The sequence below is a fragment of the Nyctereutes procyonoides genome, unplaced genomic scaffold (genome assembly GCF_905146905.1).
Source record: "Nyctereutes procyonoides isolate TBG_1078 unplaced genomic scaffold, NYPRO_anot_genome, whole genome shotgun sequence".
Taxonomy (NCBI): Eukaryota; Metazoa; Chordata; class Mammalia; order Carnivora; family Canidae; genus Nyctereutes; species Nyctereutes procyonoides.
This window is the reverse complement of record NW_026575141.1, coordinates 13,965,528-13,980,249: the sequence shown is the minus strand read 5'-3', so window position 1 is coordinate 13,980,249 and position 14,722 is coordinate 13,965,528. Positions and strand designations below refer to the sequence as shown.

The 14,722-nt window shown below is 36.2% G+C and overlaps 1 protein-coding gene across 1 annotated transcript in view; it reads right to left on the bottom strand.

Annotated features, from left to right (window-relative positions):
* LOC129498278 (heat shock cognate 71 kDa protein-like) overlaps nt 1-13,892 on the bottom strand; it is a 70,929-nt gene extending 57,037 nt beyond the window's left edge. Inside the window, exon 1 of the mRNA XM_055307592.1 lies at nt 13,846-13,892. The gene's annotated coding sequence lies outside the window, so the exon portion shown is untranslated. The remainder of the gene's footprint in view (nt 1-13,845) is intronic.
* Between the last annotated feature and the right edge of the window lie 830 nt (nt 13,893-14,722).

The window sequence follows — 14,722 nt, the reverse complement described above, 5'->3', positions numbered from 1 at the left end:
TTCGTGTGTAACTTTTGACTCTCCTAAAACTTAACTACTAATAGCCTACTATTGACCAGAAGCTTTACTGATAACATAAATAGTTGATTAACACATATTATGCTTGTTATATGTATTATATACTTTAACAATACAGTGAGCTAAAGAAAATATTATTAAGAAAATCATAAGAAAGAAAAATACATTTACATTACGGTCCTGCATTGATTGAAAAACTCTGCATATAAGTATGCTTACACAATTCAAACCTATGTTGTTCAAAGGTCAACTGTATTTCATTAGACTGCATTTATGCAATTTTTTATAACTATTACTTTATTAAATTAAATTCTCCTTCTGGTTATCTACCAGGAGAATTTTAATGTTTGATTAAGAAAAACACAAGTGGAATATCAATGAAAATATCAATAAGTTAGCTATAGAATTAGCAATTACTTGTTTAATTGTCTGTGTCCCCTTAGTAGGATATAAGCTCCATGAAGGTGAGGATGGGATCTTTTCTAGTGGCAACAACATTGCCTAGCACATAATAAATGCTCAATAAATATTTGCTGAAATAGATGATAGTCAAGGAGGCACCATGTACAGTAGCAGTTAAACATTTATATTCACTAACATTTGGAACTTTTATTTTTTAATTCTTTTAAGATTTTATTTATTCCTGAGAGACACAGAGAGGGACAGAGACACAGGCAGAGGGAGAAGCAGGCTCCCTGTGGGATGCGGGATTAGACCCAAAGACCCTGGAATCATGACCTGAGCCAAAGGCAGATGCTCAACTACTAAGCCACTCAGGTGCCCCATTTGGAACTTTTAAAAGTGCTTTAACTTTTAAATCATATCTACTGAAAGACATGAATATTAAATCAAATGTAGTAATCAATATTTGGATGCTCCATTAGTCAGTCATTCAAAGGTATTTTTAAAATGAAAGATGGATGTTTCTAGAATGCAACCAGGATTCTTGGATTATGAAGTGTAATAAGTCCTTAGTAAGACAAATTCCTCTAACAGAATACAGTGTTCATTGAATTAACAAGATCTAGAAGATCTCTAAAAGAAATTGAAAAAGAAGAGATGGTGGGTAAATAGCAGAGCTAACCAGAACTGAGTATAATTGTTAGACCATATTCCTTCGAAACTGCATACAAAAGAAACTTTAGTGATGTATATTTGGTCAAGTCCCTTCTCTCTTGTGGGCATAATTTGCCACTTAGCACTATACATAAAAGGGATGACACTTTAAAGATGCCAGAATCCTGGGAAGAAAATATAAAAAAGAAAAGAACAATGTATTTGCCACAGCTTCTTATCCACACATGAAATATACCCTATTGGTTCTTCCTTCTGGACATATTTTTGTTCTAGGGGTAAAGAAATTATCTTCAGTCTAATCTTTTCTTTTATTCTTACTTGTTAATGAGGAAAAGATATAAAGTCTCAAATCCCAAAAATATGAAGTCCTAGATAAAGTAGAGGTCTCATGTATACAAACAAAACATGTGGCTAATCTTTATCTTTTTGTTGGCATATTTTTCCTTACAGATGAGCCTATTGGTGTGCACCTACCTTATACCTTTCTTGGAAAAGGTGCACAATATAAGGAAAGAAAATAATACCATATTGGGCTAAAGGAAAATGGAGATAAACACATTTCTCAACATGTATGGACTATGGAAACACTTTGCATCTCTTCTGTATTTTCTGTGAACTCCTTTTGGAAAAGTTGCTTGAGAATATACTCCAGTAAAAGGAAAATAAAGAATTCTAAAAAGAAGATACAGGATATAAACAATTCTTTTAGCTCAGTAGAGCACTGAAAAGAAACTAATTTTTATAAATTAGAGTAAAAACTCAGAAGACTTTTAGAAGTGTCTATAAGATAAAAATGGGAATATTTTTCTGAATACTAAGATGAATGATTAGTGATGGGATTCCCATCCATTAGTGATGGGAATAAATATACATGTCTGTCCTTGACAGGAAATAATGAAGCTAATTTAAAACCATAGAAAATGTAAAAATTCTGTAAGAAAGTCACAATTAAAGATGAAACAAGGGCAGCCGGGGTGGCTCAGTGGTTTAGCACCACCTTCAGTCCAGGAGACCCAGGATCAAGTCCCACGTCAGGCTCCCTACATGGAACCTGCTTCTCCCTCTGCCTGTATCTCTGCCTCTCTCTCTCTTTCTCCCTCTCTGTGTCTTATGAATAAGTAAATAAAATATTAAAAAAAATAAAGATGAAACAAGATGAAATGTAGCATGATTTTGAGAAATGTAAAGTAAGAAAAGAGAATCTATTTGATCAGACACTAGATGATTCTCTTTCAAGTAATACAACTTATGACATTGAATTACATTTCCTATTTTCAGCTTGGTCTTTACTGAACAATATTTATATGATCATGATATTTTAAAATTATTTTATTATTTTTAAAAATTTAGACTCAAACTATAGAGTAAGCACTTCAAGATATCAAGATATAGTTACAAAATAGAATTTGTTTATTTTTATTTTTTTTTTAATTTTTTTAAATTTTTTATTTATTTATGATAGTCACACAGAGAGAGGGAGAGAGAGAGAGGCAGAGACATAGGCAGAGGGAGAAGCAGGCTCCATGCACCGGGAGCCCAACGTGGGATTCGATCCTGGGTCTCCAGGATCGCGCCCTGGGCCAAAGGCAGGTGCTAAACCGCTGTGCCACCCAGGGATCCCCAGAATAGAATTTAAACATTATATACTTGATAAGGTCAAATGACTGAGAAAGCTTACAGAGTTTAAGAGATAGAGGGAGGAGAGGATAGAAGTATAGGGTTCCACATTTTCTTTCTTTCTTTTTTTTTTTTTTTAAGATTTTATTTATTTATTCACGAGAGACACACACACAGAGAGAGGCAGAGACACAGGCAGAGGGAGAAGCAGGCTCCATTCAGGGAGCCCGACATGGGACTCGATCCCAGGTCTCCAGGATCATACCTCAGGTTGCAAGCATCACTAAACCACTGTGCCACCAGGGCTGCCTGGTTCCACATTTTCTTATTTAAATAATGGGAGAAGAATTGATGTATATAGAGACAGAGCACTAAACAGACTACACCCAGTAACCAAGTCAATCAAGTTGAAACAATAAGCAACAGAAGAAATATTAGGTATCTTAAGATCTAAGAATGAAAACCATAGTTAAAATCTAAAAATAACAAAATGATAATACTCATGAAGAGCAAAATAACAACAGAAGAAAATAGTGCAAGATAAATTTTCAGTGTTCATGCTGGTGAGTCAGGAGATAACATCTGAAGTTAGTAAATCGTGAGAAGGAGCCATAGCCATGTTGTTCAAATATACGAAGTAACCAAGAGTAGAACTACATTAGAATCATACTAGAGGGATTAGTATGGGAAGGAGGTGTCAGAGGTAGGGCGTGGGCAAGTTAAACTTTCCTTTTCATTCTATAATCTTCTGTTATATTCTAAACTCTTTTTCCCTTGTCATATAGATATGTGATTTTTATTACATAAAAAAGGTAAAACATGTCCCAGTAACTAGCTTAGTATTCTCTTCAGTGGTATTATCCCCAAGTGCATTCTTACTAAGGAGAAAATGAACATACTCCTGCAGGTAATAGTGATAGATGCAGCAATACCAAATGAGTACAGCAATTAATATTATGACGAGTAGAAGCATCAGGAATCCAAACATGTCAACTGAAATGCATGAAAAGAAATATATTTTTAAGTTAATAGAAGAGCAATAATTTCTTGTATTTTTTATCTTTTTAGTATCATGCAGTTTGATTTTTAAAAACAAATTAACAGGTAATGGAAAAATGGTATAACATACCTCATCACATACTCCAATAAAACTACCATTAATACAACAATCACTAACATTAGAAAAGAATCTGAGCTACTCTCCAGATTGGTAAATTATTAGGCCACTGATTTATTTTTTTTCCTTTATTTTCTCTTTTAACTCATTCCAAGGCAGTATCTCAACAGAAAACAGCAGCCCCTTACATTGCTGCTTCTGTAAAGATGTATGCAGATAGCAGGAGAGGTTTGTTGTTTGAGTTCAGGAACTCCTTATCAAAGAGACAACAAATGCTTGCTTGGAGAGCAGATTTCTAGCATTTGGAAATTCCTCCCCCCGCCCATCTCGCCCTAGTGTACATCTGTAAAATGAAGCTACAAGGGCAGAATGTGAAATGGAAACCAAACTTTCCATTCATACTGAATATATGAACTGTTAATTGTTTATAAGCTCTTTGCTACAATAAATTATGATTTAAATATACCTGATAGTACCTAAAAAACAATGACTTAAGGGCAAAATTCATGTTTTTTCACTTCAACGAAGAGACAGAAATTCTAGATTGGGTTTTCTCATCTAGCTAGGGTTCACCTGAAAAGCTTTTTGTTTCACCTTTTTTGAAAACTCCTTAAAAGATTCTAGTCCATTTCCCTGCTTTGGTAAGCACTTTATAACATACTAAAAACACAACATTATAGATCTAAAGATGATTAAAATTTATCCAGTTCTAGGGAGTCACTGTTCTGAATGGTAAGTGTCAGCATAGAATATTAATTGAGGAAATGCAAGTTATAGTAATGTTATAGGGCTCAATATATCCTCAGCCCAGGACTAATGTATAATAAACTCCGGGAGTACCTAAAACATAAAACACAAACCTTGTTTCACTGGGTGATGGTTATCATACATTAGAGTGTGTTAGAGCTGAAATTTAAAGTACTCAATAACTGGTATGGTAAGGTACTCACCAATCAGAATGAATGTTGATCTAGCCTGAACCAAAACTGGCCAGAAACAACCAGTATCAGCTTGCATCCAGGGAAATACCAATGAGCAGATTTTTTTTCAGATTTATTTTTAATAAACCAAATATAATAATTTACAATCCTCCAAATATAGTGAAATACAGGATTTACAAGTTAACTGAAAAATATAAGTACATAAAAATTCAAATAAGGACAACTCACCTTTACAGTTTAGCCAAAATACAGAACTGAACTGACACCCGAAATATGGAAAACACATTTTTTTGCAAGCCCTTTCTTCACTGCACCAAAAACACTATATTTGGAAAGAAAAAAAATACAAGCAACATCCAAATATAATAACCACAGACAGCCCCAGTAAGTGTTTAGTACTAGTTCCATAAGTGTCAATAAATAACAGCTTATCATCATTATTTTTATTATTATTATTATTATTATTATTATTATTATTATTTGTAGTAAATGCTGTTGGTGGCCTGCCCACCAGATCCTCTTTATCAGGCCCACAGATGCAATGGGTATTGTTGCCAATGATTCAAACTGCCCTTCTCCTTGAATCATACTTGGTAGATGGGGACCTTATTGCCCATGAGGTTACATCCCCCTCTGCCAGTAACTGGAACATGGGGTTCCAATCAGTGGGCATCCTTGCCTCAAGGGAGGGACAACTCTGCTATGTCATTTTTTGTCAGGCCAAGTGTAGACTTTGGCTGAGGTCACATTTTTTCTTGGCTATTGTCTTTTTCTTGCCCCGAGTCCCTTATCCCATTGAATTTTGCTAAAGAGCAATCATTCAAGAAATCACATGTACCTGAATCCCTTTCTCAGGCTCTATGTTTAGAAGACTAAACCTGAGACATTATTTCACAGAGTAGTCATAACAACTTCAGTAGATAGGGTTTCTCTGTCTCTCTTCAATACTTGTTCCCATTCTCCTTGTCTATAGCACTCCTTCCTCTGGGGAGATCTCCTCTGTTACATGTAGGGTTTGTGGAGCTGTCAATCAGCTGTGCCTCATGCCCCTCTCCTTCTGCTCATTGGTGTTCAGATAATCATGTGAAAAATAGGAAAAGTTATTCTACATCCCTTGTTGAAGTAGCAAAAGGAAGGTACAAAGGTAGAAACCATTGTGGGAGATATGACTAGAATCTGGAAGAGTAAAAAAATAATAAAATAAAAATAAGGACAGACTGGTAAAAATATCACAAAATAGGGCCTACCAATGTGACAGGCATCATTCTAAGCCCTTTAAACATATTAACTCATTTCATCCTTCTGGTAACTGTGTGCTAGAAAAAAAATTATGCCCACTTTATAGATAAGGACAAGGTACAGAACAGTCAAATGACTCACATAAGGTCACACATCTAATGAACAGAGGAGCTTGAATTCAAAACTTTGTTGGCATCCTTAACATTCCAATGTTGTTTCACATTGACTCGTTCTCAACAGATGGGTTTTTCTCTAACTTATAGACAAAAGTAGAGGCTCCAGGGGCAAACTTTACTCCACAAACTGATAAAATTTCTGTCATTCTTCCTCATCCTTATCCATTCTTCCCTTCCTTGAAGGAAGAATAATATTTCCTTAAATTCCTCTGTAATTCTATTTTGGATCTTGACCATATACATTTTTGGATTGTAACTCATATCATATAAACTGTTTGCATATTTACTTTCCTCCCATTCTCAGTTCCCTGAGGACAGAGTGCATGTTTTATTCATCTTTGCATCTCTAACAACCTCACACGTTTCCCAGCACATGACAGTTTTTGATAACTATTGATTTGAATTAACACTTCAGCCATTATAATATATTAGAAGTCATTGAATTATATTTAATATACTCTATAATATAAGAAGGTAGAGAATTTTATCTTAAAATATTTACAGACATAACCATTATTCAATTCTGGGCATTTGATTATTTGAGTGTCATTTTTAATATAGTCCCAGTATCTCATATCCCTATTAACTAAGGGATAATTCCATATGGTCAATACAGAATTAGGGTGTCATCTTTTGGAAAAAGATCCCCTCCCCTCTCAGACTTTCACTGACAGTGTCTGCCACCTCCCCAGAGGGAATGCCAGAATTTATAAATGGCAATTCATGAAGCTACCAAGAACATTTGAATTCTTAACACTATAAAGAACTGGGACAGATGGCTGGGTATGCCTAGGACTGACCTGTTTTATGGTGGTGTTCACCACCATTGACTTGGTGAAATTGTTATACTGACTCCTTTTGCGTCCCTCAAATACTTCAATTGAATGATATATGCTTATTTTTCTTAACTATAGGGAATCTTCCTCAATTTTATTGGAAACATATCCTTGTTATTTAATAATATATGACTTGCCTTTTGGAGTTAGAAAACATTTTTACCAAAAACAAGTCCATAAAAAGCAATCCATTTACTACCCCCCAACACATAGCTCATAAACACAACATATAAAAACATCATTTTTTGTTGGCATCTTCTCTTCATTAGAAATAAAATTTCAAAGACCATGCTAAGAAACCTAGTGCTAGGGGATCCCTGGGTGGCGCAGCAGTTTGGCGCCTGCCTTTGGCCCAGGGCGCGATCCTGGAGACCCGGGATCGAATCCCACGTCAGGCTCCCGGTGCATGGAGCCTGCTTCTCCCTCTTTCTGTGTCTCTGCCTCTCTCTCTCTCTGTATGACTATCGTAAATAAATTTAAAAAAAAAAATTAAAAAAAAAAAAGAAACTTAGTGCTAACTCTCACCTGGGCTTTCACTGCTGTTGAGAATCATTATATGCCATTGTTGACATACAATGGAATGATAGTTTTCAATCATGGTGTTACAATGACAAAACATGTCATTTTTTTTGGCTAATGCCAATTAGAAGACTGAGTTTTGCAAATGAGTAGATTCTAGGTTTTCCCCATAATCATACAATGACATACAATGGAATGATAGTTTTCAATCATGGTGTTACAATAACAAAACATGTCATTTTTTTTGGCTAATGCCAATTAGAAGACTGAGTTTTGCAAATGAGTAGATTCTAGGTTTTCCCCATAATCACATTTTTCTTATTCATTGCATCTTGATATGGATTATTGCTTGGGACAGAAAGGAATAAAGTTAATGCAAACCCAGTGGATTTTTGGAATCTTCCACAAACTACCTCATCTACTGTACAGTTCATAAGAAATGACTGTTACATGCTTGTAAAATGCACTTATAAATCCCATTCCTAATATCCCACAAAAATGCCCATTTTGATATTACTTTTCTGAAAAATTGTGCAGTGTGTGTGTGTGTGTGTGTGTGTGTGTGTGTGTGTGTATTAGGGCCTAGAGTAGGAGAGATAGAGAGGGTCATGGATCCAAATCTGGATATGTCAATGAACATGTGGATATCACCGGTTAAGAGTCTCTCAGATGAAAAACAAAATGGAGAACCAGTTTCATGGATTCTTCTCCAAGGCAACGATTCTCCTTACCTGCACTTGGTATGACCATCCATCTGGAAGTCGATTTTTTTTTTCTGAGAAGTTTAAGGCCATCTGTCAGGTTCAAGTTATCTCATTTTCTGAACCAATTCATTGTGTCTTTTCTTTTCAGCTCTTTTTCCCCTTAAGAAGTCAATTCTCAGTTCCCAGGCTAATTTCTTAGTCTTTAAGTCCATGCATGGATCATACTCAGAAATACATTCACATTCACAAACACAGAACCTTTCTCATTTCCTTGTTGCCTCTAAGACAAATTCAGTCTGTTTCTTTGCATTCCTTCCTTCCTTTCTGAGTTCAGACGAAGTGGAAGAAGCAAAAGCAAACCTTCTTTTGTTTCTTTCTCACCCATCTATTTCCTTTACAAACTCCTCTTCCTGGTCTGTCTTCATACCCCTACACTTTTAAATACTGTGTTCTTACCCTTTTGTTATCTCATGGCCTCTGCTGGTACCTGCACTTAAAAAAGTCCCAAATTCACATCCTTAGCCCTTGGAGTTACATTCAAAATTGCTTGACTGACATTTCTTCCTGGAATTTTTCACCATCTCAAGCTCAAATTTTCTACATCTAAATTTATTACTTTCCCCAAAGAATTTCATTGTATTTACTTCTTTCTTTCTTTATTTCTGGTAGCATTCTCCCAGCCCATAATTTTAGAAGTCTTTGGCTCCTATCTCTTTTTCTCTATCTATAGTTCGCAAAGCCCTATCAATCCTCTATTCTTTTCTTTCGACTGGAACAATCCTAGACTTCCTACCCCGCAGTCCCTCCTGATGTGTTATTCATTATCATCAATTACCATTTTCTTCATGTCACCTTTTAGCTCAAAGTAATTCCATTGAATCCCGTTGAGATAAAACACAGACTCCTTAGCCTGGCATTCAAAACCCATCACAATCTGAGGGAATTTACCTTTCCAAATAATTCCACAAACTTCCACCAATGACAGATTGTCACTCCTGCCACAGTGGACACCTGTTCATTCACCCTGTGATAGCTGCCTGCCTAAGGCCCTGTTCTTTCGTGTGCAGATTTTACCTTCTCTTTAAGGCTCAGACCAAGTTCTGCCTCTTCCCTGGAAGAAACCTTATCTAGTCATTGCAACTACACATGGATACTTTCTCTTCTGAACTCCTATTACATTTTATATCTGCTCCACTCCTTTCGAAATTATAATATTCTTCCACTTAGAGATTTTATTTTTTGTAAAATTTATATATTGTGCCTGCTAATTAAATTGTCACTCTCTAGAAAGCAAAAACACTGTTTTACATATTCGTGTAACCTCTGGCACACTTATTATTGCCCATAAATGAGTAAATACTCTTTTGATCCTCCCAATGTCCACCAGTTTAAACTCTCCCTTTGCACATTAACATTTATTTAATATTTTTGTGAGTATAATATTAAATTGTTTGGTTTATATAATGTTAGCAGGCCACTAAACATTATTGTGTATCTTCCCCTTTCTGCATTTGTTTTCATGTTAATGATACTTGCTTATAAAAATGTCAATTTTTATGTTCATATAAGCTTATTAGAACAGAGTTCTTCCCTAAAACAAATACTCTAGCTTTCTCATGGAGCAATATTAACCATTGTTTTAAAGTCTTTTAGCTGACTTCTCAGTTGTCACTCTCTTGAGAGTGGTTTGGCATGGCTTAGTATTTATGTGGGTCATTTTCCTTAGCTACAAGAAAAGAATCCATGTAATTTGTCTTAAATTATGCATTACCAATTTAAAGATGTTGAATATATTATGCTGTACCTCTTTATAATGTGAAGTTCTGCTCTTTGAAGACTTTTTAGACTAAGATAAGGTGTTAGGTCTTTTTTGTGATAAGTCACTAAAGCCCAACTCAAACTGTTTTTTTATTGATTCATAAAATTGGGAAGTCCCAGGATGGCCTTGCTAAATCTCCAAGGATGTTATTCCCATTTCCTCTCTTTTCATCTTTCAGCTCTACTTCCCCTCTGTGTTTGACCTAATTTTCTCCTGTGGCAAATGTGGACGCTTTCCATATAGCTGGGAAAGAGCCTGGCTCCCAACAGATACCTTCCAATGTCTGGATAAAACTTCAAAGAAGGTTTTAATTGGCTTTTATTGGGTCTTCTGTCCAGTCCAGAACTAGTTACTGGGCCAGAGGGATGGGCTACCCCGAGTACCACTGCCTGGATGGGATGATTTCTGTAGAATAGAAGTGGTGGAATAAAGCTGATTGACAGCTACAGAATCACATAGAACTGAAGGAAGCCAGCCACAAAGGAGAGGTGTGGTTACCTTGAAGGAGGCTAGTGACACAAGCTAAACAAAAGAGTAAAACAAAAAACCTACCTCAGTCTACTGTATTTCACCCTCCAAATTTTCAGAATGTGAACATCCTATTTTCCCCAACTCTGCATTTAAAAAAAAATGCTCCTGACAAATAATGCAAATAATCCTCAACTAAAATTGTTCTTACCCAAAGTCACTGTTAGTTATTGCCCTCCAGCTCTGTCTAGAATCTCAGAGTGGTGTGCATGATGTGCAGATGTCCTTGTTGGATTGCCTGGCCATGCGGTGAGTTATTGCTCACCAGTCTGGGTGCCTTAGGCTCAACCTGTGAAGGAGCATCCTGTTCCATTGTCCTCTGAGCCTCTATCAGAGAGAGCCATAGGGGAGAATGTCTCTTCTGGGGACGGCCCTGCTTTAGGAACTCCCCTGATGTGGACTTAGTTACTGGGGCCTAGGAATCAGCTTAGTACTGAATAACCACAAGGTCCTGTTTGACAGGTTCACGTTTTCCTGGCAACTCATCTCCCATAAAACCCTGCTATATGGCATGGATTTGATTTCTAAAAACTCTGAGAATTCCTACCAAGGTTAGAAGTCTCTGGGCTATCATCTGAATCTAGGCTCCTGACAAATTTAACTTTGCAATTCTAGTCTTTAAGCAACAGTCGAAGAGGATAGGACCCATCAACCTAAGTGACTCCATTTGACCTCTGGTCTTGGTTAACATGAGAGAAAAGCTGGTCTTTGATATATCTTCTGCTCTCAGGGGTGGTTCTTTACTGGGAGTGAGTCATTATCTCTGCTGGTCTCAGGATGTTCAGCAAGAAATGATTGGGAGGGATCTGGGATCGGTGTTATAGGGTTGTTTACCAGCACAGAAATAGACTGATTAGGTTAGGAGTTGCCACTGTGGGAAATTTGAGGAAATATTGCTAACCAAAGGCAAGAAATAGAGAGTCTTGGGGCCAAGGTGAGATGAGAAACTGGATTTGTAGTTGCACTAATGCAGACTTTGATGCAGTATGCTCTAGCAGCAAGAGGCTAATAATGAGTAACAAATGAAAAGATAGACCAATGGACCAATCAGGTCTAGGGAATGTAGGTCAACACAGTTAAAGATGAGAAGGCAAGGACAGGAGCAGCCCGGGTGGCTCAGCGGTTTAGCGCCACCTTCAGTCCAGGGTGTGAGCTTGGAGGCCCGGAATCGAGTCCCAGGATGGGCTCCCTGCATGGAGCCTGTTTCTCCCTCTGCCTGTGTCTCTGCCTCTCTCTGTGTGTGTCTCTCATGAATAAATAAATAAAATCTTTAAGAAAAATGAAAAAAAATTAAAAAAAGAGAAGGCAAGGACATTACAGTAGTGGTGATTTTTGCAACCTCCAGTGAAATAAAATAATGTGTATAGGCAAGGATAAAGGCTACTGATATCACAAAATGTTCAACAAATTTATTTGCTTTCTAATGAAAGTCCTCAGCAGGAGATAATCCTGCAAAAAAAAAAAAAAAAAAACTGAAACTAATCAAGCCTCCATACGAGAACAAAAAATAGAGAAAAGAGGAACATGATACAGCGCATTATGGGGATGTGACCAGCAAAATCCAGTCAGTGGGAAACGCAGTAGAACAATTCAGTTTCTACAACAAATAAGTAGCAATAAAGAAAAAGAGGGAGAAGGAGCATACAGATAAAGAGATTTAAGGAATATATCAGCCAACTGCAATGTATGGATTTCATTCAAATGAAGTTTAAAAAAATTATGTAACAAGAGAAATGTGATTATTTCCTGGATGCCTGATGATACTAAGAAGTTGTTAATTTTTAGGTATAATTATGTAATAATATTGTAATATTTTAATATTATAAATAACATTAAAAGAAATGAAGGACTTGTAATATTTTAAAGCAAAGTATGTATTATACACACACACACACACACACACACACACGGAATGAGAGCAAGAGGGAGGAGAGAGAGAGAGAGAAATATTCGCAAGTAAAATGATACGGTATCCAAATCTTTTTTTGCTTCAAAACAAGCCATTTTGGCAGGGAGAGGGAGTATATGAAATAAGATTGGCCAAGATAGATCTTGCAAGTATACAGTTTTATTATATCATTTTCTCTACCTTTGTATGTTTGAATATTTCCATTGTAACAAAGAAATGTGGAAGAATGTTTCATTCAAGTGAATAGCCATGAGAATTCACAGGAAGGATGCTTGAAGGAATCTAGAAGAGAGGGCCAATAAGCTGAAGGAAAAACGAGAGATTAAAGGACTAAAGGGCAGTCTTGCTAAGGCCAAAAAGTAAGTACAGTGTTAGGAGAACAAGAATTTAGAAGCCCCTGTAGATTGCGCAGGGTTCAGGGTATGGCCACAGAAATGACTTTAAATTTTTTTTTCTTTTTAAATTAAAAAAATTTTTTTTTACTTTTTTATTTGAGAGAGAGAGAGCACACGAAAAGGGGAAAGGCAGAAGCAGATTCCCCACTGAGCACACAGCCTGATGTGAGGCTCTATCCCAGGACCCCGGGATCTTGACCTGAGCCAAAGGCAGACACTAAACTGATTGAGCCATCCAGGCACTGCCCCAGATGTGACTTCTTAATGCACAGAGCTGAGAAAGTCAGGAGTTTGAGGGACCAAGTGTGTCTGGGCCTTTGCTGAGTTTGCAAAGCACGTAAGGTGATGGCATTAACTGGGTGGAGAAGTCCATGAGCCAGGAACCCGAACCCCATTAAATGAAGGAATGGCCTTGATGAAGATAAGGAGCACAGAATGGTGCATCTAGATCACTATGACAGATACCAGTTACTAGAGCATGCTCTTTTCTTATTAGTGATTTCATGTCTCTCTGTCCTTGGTGTTAATTATTGGTTCTCTAATACTAGTTATGATAGAATGGTTTTGTAAGGGTTGCTACAAAGTTCTCTGTAACACTATCTCCCTTATTTTGTATGGCATTTCTGCTTTCTTCCAAATCTGAAGTGAAGGACAATGATTTCGGCTGCCTAATCATCAGAGAAGGGAATTTAGCTACACTGTAGTTAAGGAACAATGTGTCATCCTTCCAGTTTTGGGGGAATAGAATAGCAAGGAAATTTTTGCTGCATCTCAAAGGAATTATCTTTTCCTTGACTTTAAAAAATTCTTCCCAAAGTATAATTCTTTTCAAGCAAAAAATTGTTTTGTTTTTGAAGCCTAATTTTCTAGAAGGAAGTACATTTACAACTGTAAATTGTGTGACTTTATAACATTCTCAAGACAATTTTTTCATATATAAGTTAACTTACTTTATTATCTTCTGTACATAATTGACAATTTTTCTTTGCAGCACATGCTATAAAAAATTAAGTGTAAAAACGTAAATGCAAAGACCATTTGTTGCTTAACTTTATATAAAAGTGCATTTCATTTAGTCATTCCTGTTTAATGGCATACTCATCCATATACCAGTTTTATTTCATTATTTTCATATCTAGACACTTTCCCCACTGGTACTATTTAAATCCTCTTTCCTATTTCCTACTATTGCTTGGAAAAATATGAAATGGCATTATCTAACCTTGATTAGCCAAGTTTAAGTTCTAAAAAATAACTTCCAAAAAACAATAAAGAAAAATGAATTGGCAATATCACTGTATATTTACAATATCATACTTTAAAACCTCTTTTAGTAATTCCTTTGTTATTCAGCATGGTTTTGCCAAGATATTCTTCGCTAATTAGTTCTTAAATATTTCTTTTAAGATTTTATTTATTTGACACACACACAAACAGGAGAGTAAGCACAAGCAGGGGGAGTGGCAGAGAGAGGCAGAGAAGCAAACTCTCCACAAAGTAGAAAGCCCCATGTGGGGCTCAATCCCTGTGATCATGACCTGAGCAAGGCAGATGCTTAACCAACTGAGCTATGCAGGTGCCCTAGTCCTTTAAATATTAAAAAAAAAAATCAATTCTCCATTTTACTGTACATAAGCTTTAAAAACTTCTCCCAGATGAGGATTTTCATTTTTATTTCATAAAAAATAGACAATATAAGTTATATTTGAAAGTTCTACAATAAAAGCTCTAAGTCTAGAAAAAAAGTATTTTGATGGATATTTTTCTTATTTAAACATCTCTGTAAAGTAAGTAGAGTCTGGAATTCATACCCCAGCTTTCATGTGA